Raw genomic sequence first — 21,935 nt, forward strand, 5'->3', positions numbered from 1 at the left:
GTCAAAAAAAGTTTGTGTTGCTCTAATGCGAAGACTACTAGTTCTGTGAAACATGGAGGTTTTACTTCTACATGCTACTCAAAGTGTAGTTCTAGGACTAGGACCATCCGTAGTACCCAGCCATGACCAGGGCCCCACCAAAACTTATAGAATCAGAATTAGCATTTTACCAAAATCCCTAAGAGAGTCCTAAGCTTGCTGAAGATTGAGAAGTGCTACCATGAAACTTAACTCCTACTATAATTAAGATAGGCTAATTTTAACGAATTTTAAGCTAGGATTTAAAAATCTTGGTACATTCCTTTACTATAATTCTCCAAATTCTAGAGGTTGCTGTGAGATAATATAGAAGAGTATGTAAGTTTTCAAGAAAATGCACCCTCTCCACCTTTATAAACCATGTCTGTTCATCTGAGTCAACATCAGATGTGAACCAAAAATTCCATGTCATTTGCCATGAGAGATTTCAGACTGGTTACATTCAGGCTTTTTTGGTTGACTACACTTCCTGGGGTTGGTGATAAGATTTTATAGATTGGATAGGCTGAGTTTTCAGTCACACATCAAGCTGCCAAAGTTGTAGGGTGGCTTCCCCTAGAGGCAAAGGATAGATTAATTAGTTTAAGCCCAGCATCTGTCCCAGTGACAGGTATATGCTCGGCAAGTGATTGTGGGATGAGCGAACCAAAGATAAAATTCCTGTCTTCTAGGTATTCACCAGCCAAACATAAATTGGATGTCACCATACAGGGTTGACCAGCTCTAGGAAAGAGTAAGCACAGAAAAAGGGCATCTAACTTAGCATTACTGGCAGAAGGAGCCAAAGGGCTATGTGTTTTGATGAACCTCGCTTGGTGGGGTTCGAGCAGCGGCTCTCAGTTTAGTGTGTATTAGAATCACTTGGTGGGCTTGTTAAAACACAGACCCTGTAGCCATCCTGACGATTTCTGATTCAGTACACCTGGGGTGGGCCAAGGACGTGCATTTCTAACCATGTCCCGGGTGATGCTGATGATACTGATTTCACATTTTGAAAACCACTGGTTTTAGAGAATTATAAATAGTAATTGTGGCTGGAGTGAGCAGGCAGGGAATCGTCCGTGATACTGAAGGCAGAAGTCTAAGGAGTAGGGATTTCATTATCGAGTTTGTGGGGAGTCAGGTTTTGCAGAGGAGAGGGATGGACACCCATTTGCAGTTTGGAAAGGTCATTTTGGGTGTGGTGTGGGCCAGGTTAGAGGCCAGAAAACTAAGTAAGTGGATGATCCTAGCCATCCAGATGAGAAATGATAGAAACCTGGAATACAAGTGGGAGGAGGAAAGATCCCTAGAACTTGGTGGCCAGTTGGAAGTGGGCAGGGAAGAGAGGGCGGAGTCATCAGGTCGCTGGCTGGATGGGTGTTGGGATTGTGTTACTCAAGACGTAGGAAGAGGGGGGTCTGAAGCAGGGTCTGGAAAGAAGAGCAACGGAGGTAAGTCAAGGGCAGGACGTGTTGAATTTAAATACCAGCAAGAAATCCGGGTGGCCCTCCTGGTAGGCAGTTTTATTTCTGGGTCCGGAGGCCAGGAGAGGCCTGGTAAGTCACCTAGCCTGTCCCTTCTGCCACTTTGATTTTATCTCCTGTGTTGTTTGTTTGGATCAGGCATTGCATTTGTGAAGAAACGCTGTTTGTATAACCTTTAAGGGCCTGGGGAATGCAATACTTTCAAAGATTCTTTCTCAAGAAAACAAATATTCTACTCTTTTGATTGGGGGAGAAGAGTTGGAGTACCAGTCTTCTACTACTAGAAGAGGTTAATACAGCTGCCTTCGTCTGGAATTGGGTTTTGGTAAGCTTGAAAGGAGCAAAATCACTTGACTGGTCTGCAGGCCATATGACGAACAGCTGAGACTCATTAGCTGGATTGTGGGTTTTTACAGAGATGCCTGATTTTGGAAGTTGATGGAGTGCCCTGCTTTTCAAAAGACTCTTTTGAAAAACTTTTCCAAGTAGGCGATTCTGACTTTAACATTTCCCTTTGTATAACATAGACAAAAAGTAACTTTTTGAAGAGGACATGTGATTGGACGTTGTCTAATTGTGAAGTGTTGGGACCAACATTTCTGAAGTTTTAGAAAAACAACCAACGACTTATACTCCCTCCTTCAAGGTATGGTTTTGTGTTTTTATATATATATGCTTTTGTAGAGGTTTCGAATTCTACCATGCCAATTTTCATGTACTTAGAATATGTGCAATTTAACATAAAATACCACTGCACATGTTAACTTTGTTTTTTTTTTAAACCAAAGACTGAGACACCTGCTAAATTTCTGGAGTGTAGTTTGAAAATTGCATTTTCCATTGCCGTCGAGTGGGTATGAATACTGACTGCATTTTTCCTTTCTTAACTTTAATAAAGTAGCATAAGTTTTTATTCTCAGATAATATGTTTTTTTATTTAAATTCAATTAGCCAACTTTTAGTACATCATTAGTTTCAGATAATATGTTGAATAAGAACTGATTAAGGAATTAAATTGCTCTAAGAGTCTTGCTCATTCTCTGAGGAGTTCACAAAAATACAAACTTACTGGGATTTTGTTTTTTAATATTATTAATAACTTTAATGGAGGAGAGCTTTAGGTAAGTATGTGTTTTACTGTTTCTTCTATGAATTAAATTTGGCTCCAAAGAATTGTTAATTTTGTTAGGTTTGGCCGTAGTATTGTGGTTACGTAAGGAAAGTTCCCTAGGTTTTATAGATGCTTAGTGATAGTACGCAGGAGTGAAAGATCTGGGGGTTGGGTCTCATGGGGTCTGATGTACACTGAACAGTTGTGTCTCCTTCTGGATATGTTGCCAGCGCTGCCATGACAAAGTGCTACAAACTGGGTGGCCTCACCAGCAGACAGGTGTTGGCAGGGTCCGTTGCTTCTGAGGATTGTGAGGAAGCATCTTCCAAGGCCCTCTCCTTGGCTTGCAGATGGCAGAGTCTCCCCGTGTCTCATCTTCTAGTCTTCCCGTCTATGTGTGTCCTCCAATGAAGAAGGAGTTTGGATGCAGACACGCAGGGCATGCCTCTGATTAGTGTTGGAGTCAAGGCAGTGTCCTGACTGCCACTCCAGGGCGCTGACCAATTCCTTGTTTTGTTTTATTTGCTGCGAGCTCAGGCTTTTCTCCTAGGAGCAAATCCAGAGCCCTGATTATCAGAAATCACTATGGGAGAAAGCATTAATCAGAAGTTGACTTTGGGGTGCCTGGGTGGCTCAGTCATTATGTGTCTGCCTTCGGCTCAGGTCATGACCCCGGAGTCCAGGGATTGAGTCCCGCATCGGGCTCCCTGCTCAGCAGGGAGTCTGCTTCTCCCTCTGATCCTCACCCCACTTGTGCAAAAAAAGAGAAGAAAAAAAAAAGGAAAAAGTGTTGTGGGGAGGAGTGTTTATTCATGAGGGCATCGTGTCCATAGAAGGTCCAGGTGGGATTTAATACATTCCAAAGGAGTTTATCCCCATCTTGGTGGCTTTCTCTGTCTCTTACGACTTTCTCCTTGTCCTTTCCAGACACAGTGTTCAGTGACCCAGCAGCCATTAGAATACAAACACACGATTTTTTTCTTTTTCTGCTGCCCACAAGACAGGAACTGTGGCAGCAAATGCTGATGAAACCTTGCTGCCGGCAGGATGGCACCATAGCAACCCAGACCTGCGCCTGTGAGCAGGTCCCGGAACCCAGGCTGCCTCCCCGCTGTTCCAGTTTCCACCCTCCTGAGACCCTCAGTACCTGAGTGCTCAAAGAGGAAATGCTCACCACTTCCCTCTGTTTCCGTTTTCTCCTTTTAGGATGAAAGCTTCCTGAGATCTCTGTTCATCTTTTGCCATCCTTCCTTTCTTCTGCCCTCTGCACTTGGTCGATTTATAGCTAGAGCTCCAGGCAGAGTATACCTCATAGGTAATGAGTCACGGAAAGCCCATTAAAAACAAAAGCTGATTTTTGCAGAAGCCATAATTGATTTGTACTGTCTTTGCAAGAGGATGTCTTCCTGCTTGCTTCTGTGCTCCTGGAGTTGCTGCGGTTGGCTGGGGCCCTGCCCTCTCGGCAGTGGCGGGTTCCGTGGGGGTTGGAGGGGCCGGCGGGGGGGTGACGAGTGAGATCAGAATGCTGCTCAAGAGAGGTTTGCATCACTGATGATTCTCTCGAGGGAGGAGCCACTTTGCTCAAAACACCGATACATATCATCCTTCCAAGAACTGAGAGCATCTGTTTGTTTTCTCCATTTCATACTCTGTTGGGTTTCTTTTCTCCCTGATGTTTCTGAGCAGGGAATCTTTAGCTGTGAATGCTAGATATATCACTCGGCAAATATTAAATGGATCCCCTGTTTCACAAGAAGGAGAAAGTCCAGATGTCTTTACACTGGCACCTCTGTGCTTTGGTGACTGTGGACTATTGTTTAAAAAAATCTCTTCCTAGTGTCCTTCTTGGGTCTCTCTTCATTCTCAGTGGTCATCTTATCTCTCCCATGGCCTCAGGAAATCAATTATGTTCATAATTCTAAAACCCATGTTGTTAACACTGAGTTTGCTTTTGAACCCTAGTTCTGTTTTCCAAATGCCAGTTATACACAACTCCCTGGATGTCCAGCATGTCTAGGACATTTAATTGATCATGCCTGACACTGTAGCATTGTAGTAATGTGTCTGGGTTCAAATTTAACCTTTCTGTGTATCAGTCTTCTCATCTGAAAATTAGAGCCCTTATACGGTTATTATGAGGATTAAATGAGTTGGTATTTTATTTATTTACTTTTAAAGATTTATTTATTTATGTTAGAGAGCACAAGCGAGAGGGGCAGAGGGAGAGGGAGAGAGAATCCCAAGCCGACTCCATGCTGAGCATGGAGCCTGACTCGGGGCTCCATCTCACAACTCTAAGATCATGACCTGAGTCATTTCACCAGCTGTGCCACCCAGGTGCCCCTAAATGAGTTGGTATTTTAAAGGGCTTAGAAAAGCACTAAGTGTTGGTTATAAGAATCATCATCTCAAGCCATCTTCTCCTGTCTTCGTTAATGATAATAGCATTCATTCCATTGCCAAACCAAAAGTTGTGGTTATCTTTAACTTCTATAGCAGTCAGTTAAGTTATACTAATTTTTCTACTTCCTAAATATATCTTGAATTATTCCTTTCCTCTTCTTTCCCACTGTCACCGACCCAAATCAAATCACCACCTCTCCCATCCCCTTCTGACCCTCTGTGGTATATTCCCAGTAGCCACAGGGCTGCCAGGAAGATCTCTCTAAGGCACACACCTCGTGTTCCTCTCTTCCATAAAAGTCTGCGGTGGCTGTCCATTGCCCAGAGGATAACACGGACTTTAATGTTCTAGAGGAGTCCTTTCAGGCCTCGGTTGCTGAGTCTCTCCCACCTTTATGGCCCCTCTACACCCTCTCCCATGCCCTCGCACTGCTTTAGCCGTCTGCTGCGGCCCCCTAAGTGCACATGCCCTTCTCCCCCTTACACCACTGCAAGTGCCAGCATCTTCACTCCACTCCCACCCTCCCAGGCTGTCTCCCAGCACTTGCTCCCTTCTCACGGCTGGAAGCCTCGTCTGGGTTTTGTACTTTGAATGCCAGACAGCCCTTACCTAATTCCATGCCAGTTATTTCCACCTTTCAGATTAGCATCAAAGATCATTTTGTTGATAGTTTCTGTTATCTTTAAAGTATGGTGCTTATTTGACATGTGAAGTCCTTGGTCACATCACTTTGTGAGCTCTGTGATTTTTGTCCATTCACATGTATCACTTGTCCCTTGGTGTGCCAATTTTAGTCCTTGACTTGGATGCTACTCTGTGACGTTTTCCTGATTCCCTCCCCAGGCCTATTGGGCTCCTTGTCTTCTAACCCTCTCTGCCCCAGCCCTCCCACCTGCCCAGCATCGTGTATTTGTTACAGTTCTTGCTTCACTGTTCCTTTCCACAGAGAGTGCTTCCATTAGACTTGCTCTTCCAGACCTATGTTCTCAGAGTTTCACATAGTGACGAGTGCCAGGCATGTTCTCGAAGCTTGCTTGTTAAATGCATGATGTTTTAACTGATGTGCTTACAGGCTGGTGCCTGAATTGAATCATCAGAAGCAGGCTCTCCTTCCTCAGTGACTTCAAGCTTTCCTGGTGTGTCTTTTGATCGTTGGCATAGGCCAGTCTACTTATCAAACTTTAAGATTATGAACACCTTTTGGGGTGGTATTTGTATGTCATTTTGCATTTAACTTCAGTTAGGGACATTTGGTGTAGGTTTCTTGAGAAATTTTCCATACCTGTCCCAGGTGGTACTACCCTTCTCGACATCCGTGCTGTAGAATTTTTGTCATTTCGCATCTGTCAGTCGAGCCAAGTTTATTTTCCTCTAAAACAACTTAAATGTTCTCTTTAGACTAGCTCAAAATCTATTTTTAAGGCTTTACTAGTTATTAAAAGTGTTTAAAAACCAAAAGTGAGTAAAGGTTTGTAGAACTCACAAAATGAAAATGCACTGTTTTTTTTTTTTTTTAATGCTATGATAAAACTTACTCACTGCGGCTGTAGGTCCTTTGGAGTCAGATATAGACTCCAATACTATATACTCTTGTGATGTTTAATTTGTTTTTCTAAGAACTAAAGATTTTAGAGCTTTGTTACAGAGTTGCTTGCTGATTTCTATTTCTTCTGTGTGAGTGTCCTTTTTCACTTCTAGAGCACACCTTGTCTGACATCCTTGGTCAAATAGATGCACTTAAAAGAATTAAATGAAACAGATTTTAGGATAATTGCATAGACCAATGAAAAAACTTGGCAAATTTGTTTTTTCCTTAAGTACATCCTAAATAATTTGAGTTTAGAATTTATAGAGGTTAGAAATGTAGTTTCAGCTTCTTTAATTTTAAAATTAAGATGTTGTCACCTTTTAAAAAGTAATGAGTTCACAGTTTTACTAGCAGAGGGAGATGGCAGATTGGGTAGAGCCTAGAGCATAACAAGAGGATGTTAAGGTGAGAAAGATGAGGAACCTGTTTCGTACTCAACTTCAGTCATTTCTCCAAGTATCTGACGAGGATCTTGACTCCCTTCCTCCCTTCCTCCCTTCCTTTCTTTTTTTAATTGTAGCTTCCTGGGTTGCATATGTTTATGGGCAGTGGGGTCAGATGGGGGGAGTGTGTGGATGGGGGTCCGTGGATCTTTCAGCTTTTTTCCCCTCTCCTGATCTACACCGTTGGACTATGGAGTGGTTTTCCCCAGAGAATGCTAGCCTTACATGTACTGTTTAGGTCTGCAAAGAACTTAGAGAACTTCTGTATCCCAAGTCACCAAACCTCCTCATCCACTTCTTAGAAAGCTCCCCTGACCCACCTGACCCATATCTAGGTTAGGTGTTAAACTCATGGGATCCTTCCATTATGCCAACTGTAGGTACTCACCATACTTGGCATCTTGCTTCAGTGGTCCGAGACCTCTGTTAGATGGCTAACTCTGTGAGGGCAGGTGCTGTATCTGTCTTATTTGCATTTCTTTATCGTCTTGTACAGCGTGTGGTGGGTACTCACCTATTAAATGAATAAACAAACATATAATCCCTTATAAGACGGAACCTGCAAAAGAACCAGACTTTTCTAGAGCTATAAACCCCCTTGATGCAGCATAGCAAAAATCAGATTTGTTCACCCTGCTTTAAACAAAAGGAAATGCCTATATTCTTCTCTCTGTCTCTGGATTGTTTGTACAAATTAGATCATGATTGTGGCTGGTTGGCTTTAGGTTCTGAACCAAGGTTTTGAGATATGGGGTGACCCCTCTCAGTGATAATGTTGAATTACAGAATGGGTATAAGCAGCGCTTTGCATCTTCCCAAATTGCCTATTTTGAAATCTGTTACCTCCAATCGCTAGGTGTTATAATGGGGGAGCTTGAACCTTAGTACTTAAAGCCAAGAATCATTTCGAAAAGAAAATTCAAAAGATAGCTTAATGACTTTCTGATATTTCTCTAGGGGTTCTGAAACACTATTTCAATCGAAAAACTTTCTATGATAATTCTGCCTCTAGGAGACTGCATCTCAAGTAAACTTTTTTTATTTAGCTCCCAAAAAGAAAAACCTTATATAAATGTAATGTGTTACATTTGAAGATTAGTTTTGGGTAATCACCTGAAATACCTGGCACTTATTAGATATTTCATTTTCTTATTCATTCAAATATGTATGAATGACTCTAAGAACTACAGCCTTCCCCACACCAGAACTGACAAGGAAGAAACAGAATGACTTTGAAAGAAAAATCTTGGGTAGAAAGTATAAATCAAGAATAGAAGTTAGGGGCGCCTGGGTGGCACAGCGGTTAAGTGTCTGCCTTCAGCTCAGGGCGTGATCCCGGCGTTGTGGGATCGAGCCCCACATCAGGCTCCTCCGCTATGAGCCTCCTTCTTCCTCTCCCACTCCCCCTTTGTGTTCCCTCTCTTGCTGGCTGTCTCTATCTCTGTCAAATAAATAAATAAAATCTTAAAAAAAAAATAGAAGTTAGGAAGGTTAGAGAAGAAAAAAGGAGACGAGAAAGCTACACAAATCAAAGGCAGAATAAATGTAAAAGCTTGTCAACTAACACACTGAAGGAGAAAAATTACATAATTTTCCCAATAGAAGCCAGAACAAAATTTGATAAAACAGATGCTCATTCTTAGAAAACTAGGAATGAATAGATGGAGAGCTTCCTTAACCCCAAACAAGTAGCTACCAAAAATCTATAGCAAATGTTATCCTTAACAGCGAAATGTTAGAATCAAGACAACACTGTCTATTAAGTACTTTGGAGGTCTAATTGGCAGAGTAAGATAAGAAATATGACTAAAAAGTAGAAAGATTAGAAAAGAAAAAAATACAATTGTTTTTTTCATCTATATTTAACAAATTGTTAGAACAAGTGTGGCTAAGTAATAGAAGACATATGTATATATTTAAAAGATGTCCCATTGGTGACAAAAATATAAAGTATCAATAAGTCTGAAGATGTACAAAGTCTTTATGAAGAGAATTTATTTATTGACAACATTTTAAAAGTCATTAAAGAAGACCTAAATAAATGGAGAGACAGAAACTGTACATGCACAGGTAGGTTGAAGATCATGAATATGTCAGTCTTCTCACTTTGATCCATAGATTTTTCATGCAATCCCAATCAAAATCCCCATATGGTTTTTAAGGAACTTAGATGGAAGAATGAAGGGTTAAGAATGTCCCCAGTAAGGTCCGGGAACTGGTCTTCCCAGATACAAAGTTGTACAGACAGTCCCTGTCTTATGATGATTTGACCTAAGAATTTTTGACTTGATGGAGGTGGGAAAGCAATATGCATCAGTTGAAACTGCACTTTGAATATTGAATTTTGATCTTTTCCCAGCCTAACAATATGGTAGGGTACTGTTTTGTGATGCTGGGTAGCCAGAGTGAGCCTCAGCTCCCAGTCGGCCACATGATCACCAGGGTAAACAACTCATTCATTTAAAACCATTCTGTACCCAGACAGCCACTCTGTTTTTCACTTTCAGTGCAGTATTCTATCAATTACATGAGATAGTCAACACTTCATTATAAAATAGGCTTTGTGTTAGATGATTTCGCCCAACTATAGGCTAATGTAAGAATTCTGAACACGTTTAAGGTGACCTAGGCTAAGCTTTGAGGTTCCGTAGATAAGGTGTATTTAGTGCATTTTTGACGTAAGATATTTTAATTTATGATGGGTTTATCAGGACATAACCCCATTGTAAGTTGAGGAAGACCTGTATAATGAAGTCATAGTAAATAAAGCCTTGTGACATTGGCCCAGGGATAGTAAAAATGACCAGGAACAAAAGAAAGAGCCCTGAAACAGATCTGCCCATATATAGTGAATCAGTAGGGAAAGGATAGTTTTTTTCAATGAATGGTACTAGGACGATTAGATATCCTTCAGGGAAAAATAATGAAATTGGATCCCTACATACACCTTAAAGAATTTCCAATGGATTCAAGATTTTAATGTGAAAGGCAACACACTTAGGAAAATATAGAAGACTATCTTTATCACTTTAGGTAAAGAAGGATTTCTTTCGCTACTTGAAGATTAAGAGCCATTAAAAAAGTGAAAAGATGAACTACAAACAGGAAGCAGATATTTGCAACATCTGTAACTGACAAAGGACTAGTATCTGGAATTTATGAAGAACTCCTGCATGTCCATAAGAAAAAGATAACGCAAAATAAAAATAGGGAAAGGACATGAACGTGTTTCCATAAGAAAAAATGGAATGGCCAACAAATTAAATGTGCTTAACCACATTAGCAGTTAGAGAAACGCTAATTTAGATCACAATGTGTTACCATTTTGAGAAGTTTGACGACAAACACCTGATCTTGGTAAAAGTGTGAAGTTCGGTGTGTAAAACAACTATATTGGACAACTATTTGGCGTTATCTTATATAATTGAGCAGGTACATACCTATGCTCCAGGAATTTCACTCTTTGGTGCCTGTCTTAGAGCAGAGCTTCCTCTTTTGTATGCCCTGAGTTGGTTTAGATGGGTCGAGATATTGAACGCCTCTTCTCCCAGGGTGGGTGAGTAGGTCTGGCAGTGCTGTAGCCCCCAAGTCTGTTGCCTTTGATCATGAGCATTTCTTCAGCTTGTCATACAAATAGCAGGAAAAAGGTTAGGAAGCAACTTTCTAGAGAAACTCTTGCTAGCACACATCAGAAGATGTGCTCATGCATATTTGTAGCAGTATTGTTTTAAATGAGAACAAAAACATGGGCGCATATGCTTTAGTTCTGCTAATTCTCCTCTGAAAACCCACTGGCATTAAGCAATTAGAGAAGGGCTTTGCATGTAATTTCTTAATATCAGTGGTAAAAGTAGTAATTCTTTCAAGCCAAGAAAGAGAGGCAGAGGAAGACGCTGAATGAAAATGATATCACTCCTGGTCAGTATGTGTTTTCATCAGCATGTACTTAGATGGGTGGTGCCTGATGATGGGCAAGGCTCTGAATTTTGAAACTGAGTGGATGTCTTAATGTCAGCTCCCCAAAGGAGAGAATGCTGTGGAGGCAAAGTGACATCCAGCTCTCTTCCTGACATTGCCCTTTTACTCATGCCAGATAAAAAGTACCTTACAACAGAGGACTGCAAACAAAATTTTGTCAGAACAGCGGGGACTGCCCACCATGTCCCATGTAATGTAGTTTGGCTGAGAATCTCTGCTGTGATCCTTGGTCTTGTGTGTTCCCTCTTCTGTGGTGGATACAGTCATGGCCCTCTTTTTTTTTTTTTTTTTTTTTTTTTTTGACATTTCACCATTGGCCTCCCTGCCTCTGTCCCAAGGACAGAGATAAATGTGGGGCCCTAGGGAATGGAGGTGGTTTTCAGGCATTTCTGTGTTGTGTTTTGGCTGACCCCTTAACATTCCACCTGTCCTAATCCAATCTCATCATCTTTCCCCTCCAAAAACCTGATACCCACCATGAAAATCTTATGTGCACTCCAACTTTTTCCCTTCCCCCACTTCAATGGCCTGTTTCCATCTGCAATACCACTTTGCTCTCTGGTCACTCAGTTTCATTCTTCTTTTTTTTAAAGGTATTATTTATTTATGTGAGAGAGAGAATAAGCATGAGGAGGAGCAGAGGGAGAAGGACAAGCAGACTCTGAGCTGATGCAGAGACCAATGTGGGGCCCTATCTCAGGACCCTGAGCTGAGATCATGACCTGAGCCGAAACCAAGTGCTGGATGCTTAACGAACTGAGCCACTGAGGTGTCCCATCCAGTTTCATTTTTTGGAGCTCTTTGCCTTTGCTGCTTTCTCTTCTAACCACTGTGGTACTGCATTCTATTATTTTTAAATTAACATCTGTTGGATTCCTTCCACATCATTCCCGCTGCTGGTGCCCTTGTCTAGGCTCGCCTCTTTAAGGAGTGAGAGGTGATACAAGTGATAGCTGCTGCTATGACCCCACTTAACTTTTTCATGGTTAAACCCTGGGCTCTGAACCTAGAATCAGGGAATAGAATGTTTTCTAGGAAAGAGACTGGAGTTGAAACCTCTTATTTCATATTTGAGGAAACAAGGCCTGGAGAGGGATAGTGACCCATGGTGGGTAGCACACAGATAGTAGCAGAGCCGGAACTAGAAACCCACACACTGATTGGTTGTCCAGCTCTCTTCAACTTGCTGTGCTACCTTATGAGCATTCCTTTGAATTTATAGTTACTTGTCTTACGTCTCTCTGACTAAATTTTTAGGGGAAGAATTATTTCTTAGTCATATTTGTAGCCTTTGAATTAGCTGACAGGGCTTCTCAATACTTGTTAAATTAAAGTCAAAACATGCCCGTGCACCGGACAAGCTTTTTCTTTTTTTCCTCTTCCTGACCACCTTGCTGAGTCCTTCTTGGTTTGGAAGGTATTCAGCTCAGGCTCTGGCTCCTGTTTGAAGACTTGGTCAGATAATTCTGTCTTTCTGACCTCCCAGAGTCTATTTGTCTTGTAAAACCACTATCTTACAGGTACCCAGCAGTTTATAGTTTATAAAATGCTTTCACATAATGTATTCTTTAGTCCCTCCAATAACCTTGCTAGATAAATATTCCCATATTGAGGAAACAGACCAGGAGAGGTTATGTGACTTGCCATAGGTCACACAGGTAGGAAGTAAGTAGCAGAGTTCGGGTCTTCTGACTTCAAGCCCTTTGCACTTTTGTTGTCCTATGCTGGGTGGTCTACATAGCATACTAGACATTTTGCTTCCTGTTTATCTTATTTGTCCTTTGTTGAAAATCAGTTCATTTTGTTTCCTCGTCCCAGTTACCAACTTATTGAGGAGAGCGTCTGGGTCCCATACCTCTTTCTTGCCATTCAGTTGCTAGCACAGTACTGGGCAACATCTAAGTTGCTTATCAAATACTGTTGAGTTGAACACAAGTACAATTTAGTTTACCAAAACAGAGCGGCTATCAGTGGAGACCCAAGACACTTTTTGGGGTCACCCCTGAATGAAATCAGCAACGAACAGAGGGAACCAGAGGAAGGAAGAGGCTGTTAGAGAAGCCAGATGGTAAACACAATTAGCGGTTGAGTGACAGTCTGGTTATAAGGGGTGGTGGACAAGGAATCCACAAGAAGGCAGTCTTCAGGAAATGTGCAAGTTTCCTGGAGAGTTGAGACACGTTCGTGGGAATGGAGAGGAGTACTTAACGTAGCATAATACTCCTACAAGTTAAGCGAGGCAAAGCACTCATACGTAGTGAGAAAAGGTTGGTTAAAAGAATACCCAGAGTAGGATGTGGCTAATGAAGGCAGGTTTCCAGGGTGAGAGTAGGGTAGGCAGAGGAGCATTTGGCTTAGTTTGTGGTTATTCTGTTAATTACTTGAGGCTGTGAGAAAAGGAACATGAACAGGTAAGGATGTTTCCTTTGAAACAACTTCCCTTCCTTTTTCCCTTCTATGGCAATCAGTAGGGCCTCACCCCTGAGCCCTGGTGTTAGAAGTGCAGGGAACCCAAATAATTACACATGTCATTCTTATGTATTTACCCTATAAATTAGTGAGATGCTTCAGAAATTTCAATACTTTGATAACTAAACTATATTTCCAAACTCTATTTCCTTTTCCTGAAAGGATCACAAAAATCCACTGACCACATGCCCCACATTTTGGGTTGGAAAATCACACTGCATCTCCTGAGTTCTTAAACATTTTGCATGAACAAAAGGAAAAACCTCTTCTAGAATGGATATGAAAAATGTCCGGTTTTCTAATAGTAGAAGCCTACACATGTTCTTTTATGAGCTTCTGTCTCCTGCAAAGAACATAAGATTAAGTTCTTTTAGATTAGTGGTGATAGAGCTTTAATATCTGTTCCTTCCTGTGTCAAAATGTTCACAGTTTAGGGGCGCCTGGGTGGCACAGCGGCTGAGCGTCTGCCTCCGGCTCAGGGTGTGATCCCGGTGTTATGGGATCGAGCCCCACATCAGGCTCCTCTGCTATGAGCCTGCTTCTTCCTCTCCTACTCCCCCTGCTTGTGTTCCCTCTCTCACTGGCTGTTTCTCTGTCAAATAAATAAATAAAATCTTTAAAAAAAAATGTTCACAGTTTAGAATTATTTTGCAGGAGCTGAAGCAGCGTGTATTTCCACTACTTAGAGGCACCAGCAATTAAGGGAAATTATTTCAAATTAAAAATTGTAATTTCTACGCAGTGAAATCTGAAATGTGAATATGTAAAACCTCTTCTGGGACATTCGTCTATGAATTTTTAAGGTGATTTCTCCTTAAAAATTGATTAATATCATTGGCATCTATTGTTAGAAGTTTTAGTTTATTTTTAAAGCTGGATAGCTATATAGCAATTGTATTTTTATGTGATATACAAATATATGGAGAAGTTCTAATTTATAATTTTTTAATTTTTAAAAGATTTTATTTATTTATTTGACAGAGAAAGAGACAGCCAGCGAGAGAGGGAACACAAGCAGGGGGAGTGGGAGAGGAAGAAGCAGGCTCCCAGTGGAGGAGCCTGATGTGGGGCTTGATCCCAGGACTCTGGGATCACTCTCTGAGCCGAAGGCAGATGCTTAACGACTGAGCCACCCAGGCACCCCGGGAAAGTTCTAATTTAAAATGGAAACCATTGAGGCACCTGGGTGGCTCAGTCAGTTAGGTGTCTGCCTTCAGCTCAGGTCATGATCCCAGGGTCCTGGGATCAAGTCCTGCATCGAGTTCCCCGCTCGGTAGAAAGCCCACTTCTCCCTCTGCCTGCTGCTCTCCCTGCTTGTGCCCTGTCTCTCTCTCTCTCTCTCTCTCTCTCTCTCTCTCTCTCTGTGTCAAATTAATAAATACAAACTCCTAAAAAAATAAATAAAAAGGATACCATTGATAACATTGTTTTTGTCTGTTTTTTGTTTGTTGTTTTATGGAAAGATAATTCCCGAGGTCAAAACATTCAACTTACAAACTTTTACAATCAAATTTGTTGGTATGTGGAAGTTAACTTTATATTTTAAAAAAGTGGACTTATTAAAGCATGTTTATAGAATTGTGAGATTGATTTTTCCTGTGTGACTTATAAAACCTTTTCTTACTATTTTACAGTCACCTCTCTTATACATAGAGTCTCATTTCAATTTCAATAAAAAATTTAATATCACTTTCTTCTTGAATGGCCTCCAGCCACTCAAACAAAATGTCTGAAGTCATTGCTTATCAATTTCTTATGAATTCATGGATTCTTAACATCCTCACAGTATTCTGTCATGTGCTTCATGGTCTTGTCTATAATTTTCTTTACCCTCTTGGCTTGTTCTCTTGCTGATTCATAGTCAAAATTTTTATTTTGTGTTAGTTAATCTATATTGAGGTTTCTTTATCCACTCCTTTTAAAACAAGGCCTTCCAGACTCTTTCTGAGTGACTATCTTGCCCACTCACTTTAGACTATATATACTCAGACTCCTGCCTTAAAATATCATTCAGAAAACAGGAGCTTGGTTCTCATAGGTGCCCTCATCTCAGGCTTGGCTAATGACAAAGACAGGTATGGCTTTGGGGAACCAAATGCTAGCCTGGATGCTTGGCTTTCTCTTTGCCCAGGGTAAAAGGAGGAAACTTAGTGAAGGAATCTGGTTGGGATAATTAGGGAGCCTCGGAAATTGGATAGGCTAACAGGGGAGGGCAAGTGGATGGAAAAATGACCCTGACTTAGAAGGTTAGAGAATCTCTTTGGTTTTTGATAAAGCAACAATTGCCAAGGGCCTTTTCTAGGTGTTGCTCCTGTTGGCTGTAATGAGCTAAAAGGTCTCTCCGGTCTGTATGACTAGATGTTCTCCTGAATTTCTGGAACACTCGCCCACAATCCATAAGCCACTTCTCCCGTTTTTGATCGATTCCTTACCTTGTTGGTGGTTGACTTTGATGTGACCTGGGCCACCTTCCTGTCTGGGAACCTCCATTTGTATTTAACCCCTTGTGTCAGGCATTGGTTCTGTGTCACCTTCACATGAGGCTGCCTGCTTTGATAGGCAACACCAAAGGTTGCTCTTTTCCTATTTTCCCCATGCCCCTTCCTGCTTCCCTAGAACTCCCTAATAGTTTTAAGTAGCAATGCTTTGGCATAAAAACATCCCTCGTGACATAGCCGTTAGCTGGAACAAGGGTTTCTGTGGATAAACTATAATACTAGGAATTTCTCCTGAATTCATAGAAAAAAATCAGGTTAGTGGAGAGAATCTTCAGTTTTCCTCAGATCAGTATTAAAAAAAAAAATCTTTGTGCCTCTATGCTATTCTGATTATAATTTGGTTTAAAGTGGCTTTGGACATAGCACAAAATAATATATTCTCAGTTATTTTAAGTTTGCTATGTCAATGTTTTGTTCTGTTCTTCAGAACATATCTTGACTTTTGAGGGCTCCACCCCAAGCACAACTTCTTGAGTCTATTGAGGCTAATCCAGATATATTTTCTGATGGCCTCAATGTGTCCGTTATACCTTTAAGGAAAGGATCACCAGTGTAGCTGGTTATAAACATCCTTCCGTCAGTTTGCATTTTCAAGGACACTGCTTCCTGTCCCAAGGTGGGTTATGCAGGGGCAGTGCTGCCTCTTGGTTCACTTCTGGCCAGTTTGATCTGGCTTTTCCCAGGACTATTTAGACTTAGACCCAGAGCTCTTCCTTTCCTGTGGGTGACCCAATGAGTATTGTCTCCAAGACTCTTTCTTATAGGCTTACCTTACTCTTTCAGGCTTTAGGTAGCCCTTCTTTGAGTCCTCACCAGGGACACCCAATACATTTTAGGTTTTCCCTCCCAAGTGAGAGGACTCCTAATATTGTGGTAAGTGGGGGAGATCCAAGAGATGACATCTTTAGGGGATGTTCAACAGAAAAGCCTGGCAGGCCTTCCAAATGAGTCGTCAGTCTAAGGGGTTTAGGCAGACAGGAAGTGTTTGGGTACGAAGGCAAATGAGATGATTCAGAGCTGGGTTGAAGGCAGAGCTTTCCTCATTGGTTTCCAAATGTGTACAAAAGAGCTCCTGTTAGTCCTTATCGGGCCACAGGCCTTGGAGGTCAGGTTTCCTACCCATCTTTTCATCAGAATGGTTCCACTCTCATTGCTTTTATATGTTGGAGTGCCATGTAAGGGTTCGTTTGAAGAAACTTGCTAAAGAAAGTTTGTTACTAACTAGACCAAAGCAGTTTCCTGAGGCAGTGAAAGGTTTGCTATAATGACATTATATAGGTTTTCTGAGACCCTGTGCAGGAATATCCAGCTGGCTGTGAAGATACTGATTTGCTATAGACAAGAAGTAGCCCAAACTTAGAATAGCTCTAGCATGTTTATAGAAGTCCAACAAAACCCCCCAAACATAAAATCATCTCTATAGTGGTCTATAATTGAATGTTTATTTTATGTAATTATATAGAAGAACTGAATTTTATTGCACTTACATCCTGATTTTTATTTTTATAATTGAATGCTTTGATGCAACATACTGTGTTCATTTCTTATTCCTCAACTGACTGTCCTAAAGGATGAAAGCAAACGTGCCAAATAGATGTGCCTAAGCCTTGATGTCATGCATTGAGTGTGGCTTGCATGTGCTTCTTTAAATAATTTCACAAGAGTGGACACATGAATCCACTCTGAATTTAAAGAAAGAGAGAGAGAGAAAGAAAAAGAAAAAAGCCTAGTGCAAATTATAGCCTTCTAAATTAATGACACATTTATAGAAATTTCAAATAATGTATATGCTATAAAGGCAGAAGCAAATAATAGCCCAGCAGCGTAAGTGAACAATTTGGAGGTCTCTAAATCTGGTATATAAATCATTTGACCGTAAGAGTTTTTAGTCCATTAAAAAAAATAACAATAAAGGGAAAACGGATATTTTGAATAAAAGTTTGCGGAACTCTTAAAGTACCTCCATGGATCTCAGAGTTCTGCAGGACACAAATTGAAGACCACAGATTTAATACCTCTCTGAATAGGGACTGCAATACCTTGTTCTTTTATGATGCTTTATATTCATCTCCTTTAGGTCATTACCTTTTACTTATTTTATAAAAATAAATATGATCCGGCTTCTTAACACACCTTTCTCAGAAACGAATAGATAAAAGAGCAAAACATAAAGCTGTATCAGATTGAAGAACACAATTAACTAGCTGGAACTAGTATGTATGTAATTCTGCATACCACAGGGTATACAAATCTTTTTTTAAAAAATCATGGAACAGTCATAAAACTTATCTTAACAAATCTGGTATTTGTTATTATGCAGATCACATTTATTGACCAAAATGCAGTAAAATTAGAAATCAACAGCAATAGCTCAATAGTCAACTGTGATCAGACAGGTCGATTTAGAAATTGGCTGGATAGTTGCATTGTAGTTCCTCAGTCCTTTTGCATAAGTAAACCCAAGACACACCCCATTCTATAAGCAGCTGCTGACAGAAATGCAAACAGTCCGTTACAAGACTGCGTCCTGAAGAGGTGAAACAAGGAAAGACTTCCTGAGAATCAGTAGGAAGTACATCCCATTAGACCTTACCCATTAGGTGAGTTTCTTTTCTTTCCTTCTCATTCAGCTATTTAAGAATATGATACTATTTAGGGAGCAGTTCAACACATGCTATGAATACACTGCTGAGAGAGCAGACCTGAAGGGGACCAAAAAGACCTATAGCCAGTCTGTACCTTATTGACATCTAATGAGCGGGGCTAAGAATCTTAATGTCAGTGTTTTAGTGGTGCTAAAGCATCAGGGAATAGTTTGATATTCTGAGCCTGTTTCAAAGTTGTTTTGTTTTGTTTTGTTTTTCTAATTCTTATATTTCTGGGACACCTGAGTGGCTCAGTCGGTTAAGCATCTGCCTTTGGGTCAGGTCATGATCCCAGATCCTGGGATCAAGTCCCACATTGGGCTCCTTGCTCATCGGGGAGCCTGCTTCTCCCTCTGCCTACCGCTCCCCTTGCTTGTGCACTCTCTCTCTGACAAATAGTAAAATCTTCAAAAAAATTCTTATTTTTAAAATTTCTTTAAAAATTGAGGTGTAATACAATGCAATTCTAATACAATGTATCGGTTTCAGGCATACAACATGATTCAATATTTGCATATATTGCAAAATGATCACCACAATGAGGGGCGCCTGGGTGGCACAGCGGTTAAGCGTCTGCCTTCGGCTCAGGGCGTGATTCCCGGCGTTACGGGATCGAGCCCCACATCAGGCTCCTGTGCTATGAGCCTGCTTCTTCCTCTCCCACTTCCCCTGCTTGTGTTCCCTCTCTCGCTGGCTGTCTCTATCTCTGTCGAATAAATAAATAAATAAATAAATCTTTAAAAAAAAAAAAAAAAAGATCACCACAATGAGTCTTGTTAACATCTGTCACCATACATACAGAATTTTTTGTATGATGAGAACTTCTACGATTTACTCTCTTAGCAAGTTTCAAATATGCGTACAGTGTTATTCGTTGTAGTCACCATGCAGTATATTTCATCCCTCTAACTTATTTATTTCATAACTGGAAATTTATACCTTTTGACTCCCTTCACCCATTTTGTCCACCACCCATTCCCTGCCTCTGGCAGTCATCAATCTATATCCATGAGCTTGGTTTCTTTTTGTTTTTGGGGGTTTTTTTTTGGTTCCACATATAAGTGAGATCATACGGTATTTGTTTTTCCCCCGTCTGACTTATTTCACTTAGCATAATATCTTCACGTTCCATTCATGTTGTCACAAATGGCAAGATTTCCTTTTTTTTATGGCCCCGTAGTATTTGTGTGTGTGTGTGTGTGTGTGTGTGTGTGTGTGTGTGTGTATGTATGTGCATCCATCCCATTTTCTTTATCATCTTTATCATTCATCTGTTGGTGGATATTTAGGTTGTTTCCTTATCTTAACTGTTGTAAATAATGCTGCAGAACATGGGGTGCATATATTTTTTTGAGTTAGTTTTTTCATTTTCTTTTGACAAATACGAGAAGTGGAATTACTGGGTTATATGGTTGTTCTGTTTTTAATTTTTGAGGAAACTCCATACTGTTTTACACAGTGGTTGTACCAATTTACATTCCTGCCAATAGCGTAGGAAGGCTTCCTTTTCTCCACGTCTAAATCAAGTTATCTCTTGTCTTTTTGCTAATAGCCATTCTAGCAGGTAGGAAGTGATATCTCAAGTTTTTCCTTGATGATCAGTGATGTTGGGTGTCTTTTCACGTGTCTGATGGCTCTCTGTAAGTCTTCTTTGGAAAAATGGCTATTCAGGTCCTCTGCCCATTTTTAAATCAGATTTTTTGGGTTTTTTTGGTGTTGAGTTCTATGACTTCTTTATATATTTTGGATTATTAACCCCTTATCAGGTATATTATTTGTAAATATTTTCTCCCATTTAGTAGGTTGCTTTTTCGTTTTGTTGATGGTCTCCTTCACTGAGCAGAAGTATTTCAGTGCTTTTAAAAGAACTAAGTTGCGGGGTGCTGGGGTGGCTCAGTTGGTTAAGCATCCCACTCTTGATTTTGCCTCAGGTCATGATCTCAGGGTTGTGGGATTGAGCTCAGCAAGGAGCCTGCTTGTCCCTCTCCCTCTGCTCCTCACCCTGCTCATGCATTCTTTCTGTCTTTCAAAGATTGTTATATGGTAGAAATATTTACAGATGTTTTTGTCTTTTTTTGTTTTTTGCTTGAACTCACGAGCCTGAGATCAAGATCTGAGCTGAGATCAAGAGTCAGACACTTAACTGACTGAGCCACCCAGGCGCCCCTACAGATGTTTTATCTTTTTTTATTTATTTTTATTTTTTTTAAAGATTTTATTTATTTATTCGACAGAGATAGAGACAGCCAGCGAGAGAGGGAACACAAGCAGGGGGAGTGGGAGAGGAAGAAGCAGGCTCTTAGCAGAGGAGCCTGACGTGGGGCTCGATCCCAGAATGCCGGGATCACGCCCTGAGCCGAAGGCAGACGTTTAACCGCTGTGCCACCCAGGTGCCCCTATTTTTTATTTTTTTTAATAATAATTTTTTATTATGTTAGTCACCATACAGTACATCCTTAGTTTTTGATGTTGTGTTCCATGATTTATTGTTTGCGTATGACACCCAGTGCACCATGCAATACGTGCCCTCCTTAATACCCATCACCGGCCTATCCCAATCCCCCACCCCCCTCCCCTCTGAAGCCTCAGTTTGTTTCCCAGAGTCCATAGTCTCTCGTGGTCTACAGATGTTTTAAACTCAGGATCAACTTGTGCCAGTATGCTGCCTGTTCATTAACATTATGGGAACACCAAAACTAGCACAGTATTGAGAAGCATTAGTGTTCCTGAAATGGCTGTATTCCCAGGAATAGATGGGAGAAGGCTCTTTCCCGTATTGGAGAAGTAGAAGTCCTTGAAGACACAGAAGCCCTTGAGCTTATGGAGGAGGGTCCAATACCTTGAAGTTAACATGGCAGCTCACTGTGTTGCCAAAAAATGTGCATTCATGGACTGGCATTGTTGGTGTAAGGTCAGTTGTTGCACACACGAACTGGAGTTTGGGAAGAGTACCTGGAGGTAAGAGACAAGAAAGCCAGAAAGGGGAAAAGGAGAGTAGAGAGGTCATGGCACAGGGTAATTCTTAGAAACAAGGCTGTTCGTACCCAACATGGGGAGATCGTAGGGTGGATGTTAGACTGTGGAAAAGAAAGCCCGCCGTGAAGTGATGGAATCCTGTGTGCGTTAGTAAGCCACCACATACCCTGGGAGCACATTCCTGGGAGCTGAGAACAGCCACGCTGTGACGTGGCCAATGAGGGTGAGGGTGTGGGGCAGACAGGACAAGGGAGAAGTGGAACCATGTCTGGCACATCGTAGTAGCCACTGTAAGCATCTGTGTACCAAACCAACGGT

The 21,935-nt window shown here is 41.1% G+C and overlaps 1 protein-coding gene across 3 annotated transcripts in view; it reads left to right on the top strand.

Moving 5' to 3' along the window:
- The window catches only part of RAB27A (RAB27A, member RAS oncogene family), a 70,886-nt gene that overhangs the window by 13,277 nt on the left and 35,674 nt on the right, over positions 1–21,935 (top strand). The window contains exon 1 of one of the 3 annotated variants that reach the window (XM_019803465.2): positions 2,033–2,151. The exons of 1 other annotated variant lie outside the window; for it this stretch is intronic. The gene's annotated coding sequence lies outside the window, so the exon portion shown is untranslated. Of the gene's footprint in view, positions 1–2,032; positions 2,152–18,460; positions 18,597–21,935 lie in introns of those variants that run through there. One more of the 3 variants, XM_011229562.3, reaches the window with a different exon arrangement.

This window comes from Ailuropoda melanoleuca, chromosome 5 (genome assembly GCF_002007445.2).
Source record: "Ailuropoda melanoleuca isolate Jingjing chromosome 5, ASM200744v2, whole genome shotgun sequence".
In the NCBI taxonomy this organism is placed as follows: domain Eukaryota; kingdom Metazoa; phylum Chordata; class Mammalia; order Carnivora; family Ursidae; genus Ailuropoda; species Ailuropoda melanoleuca.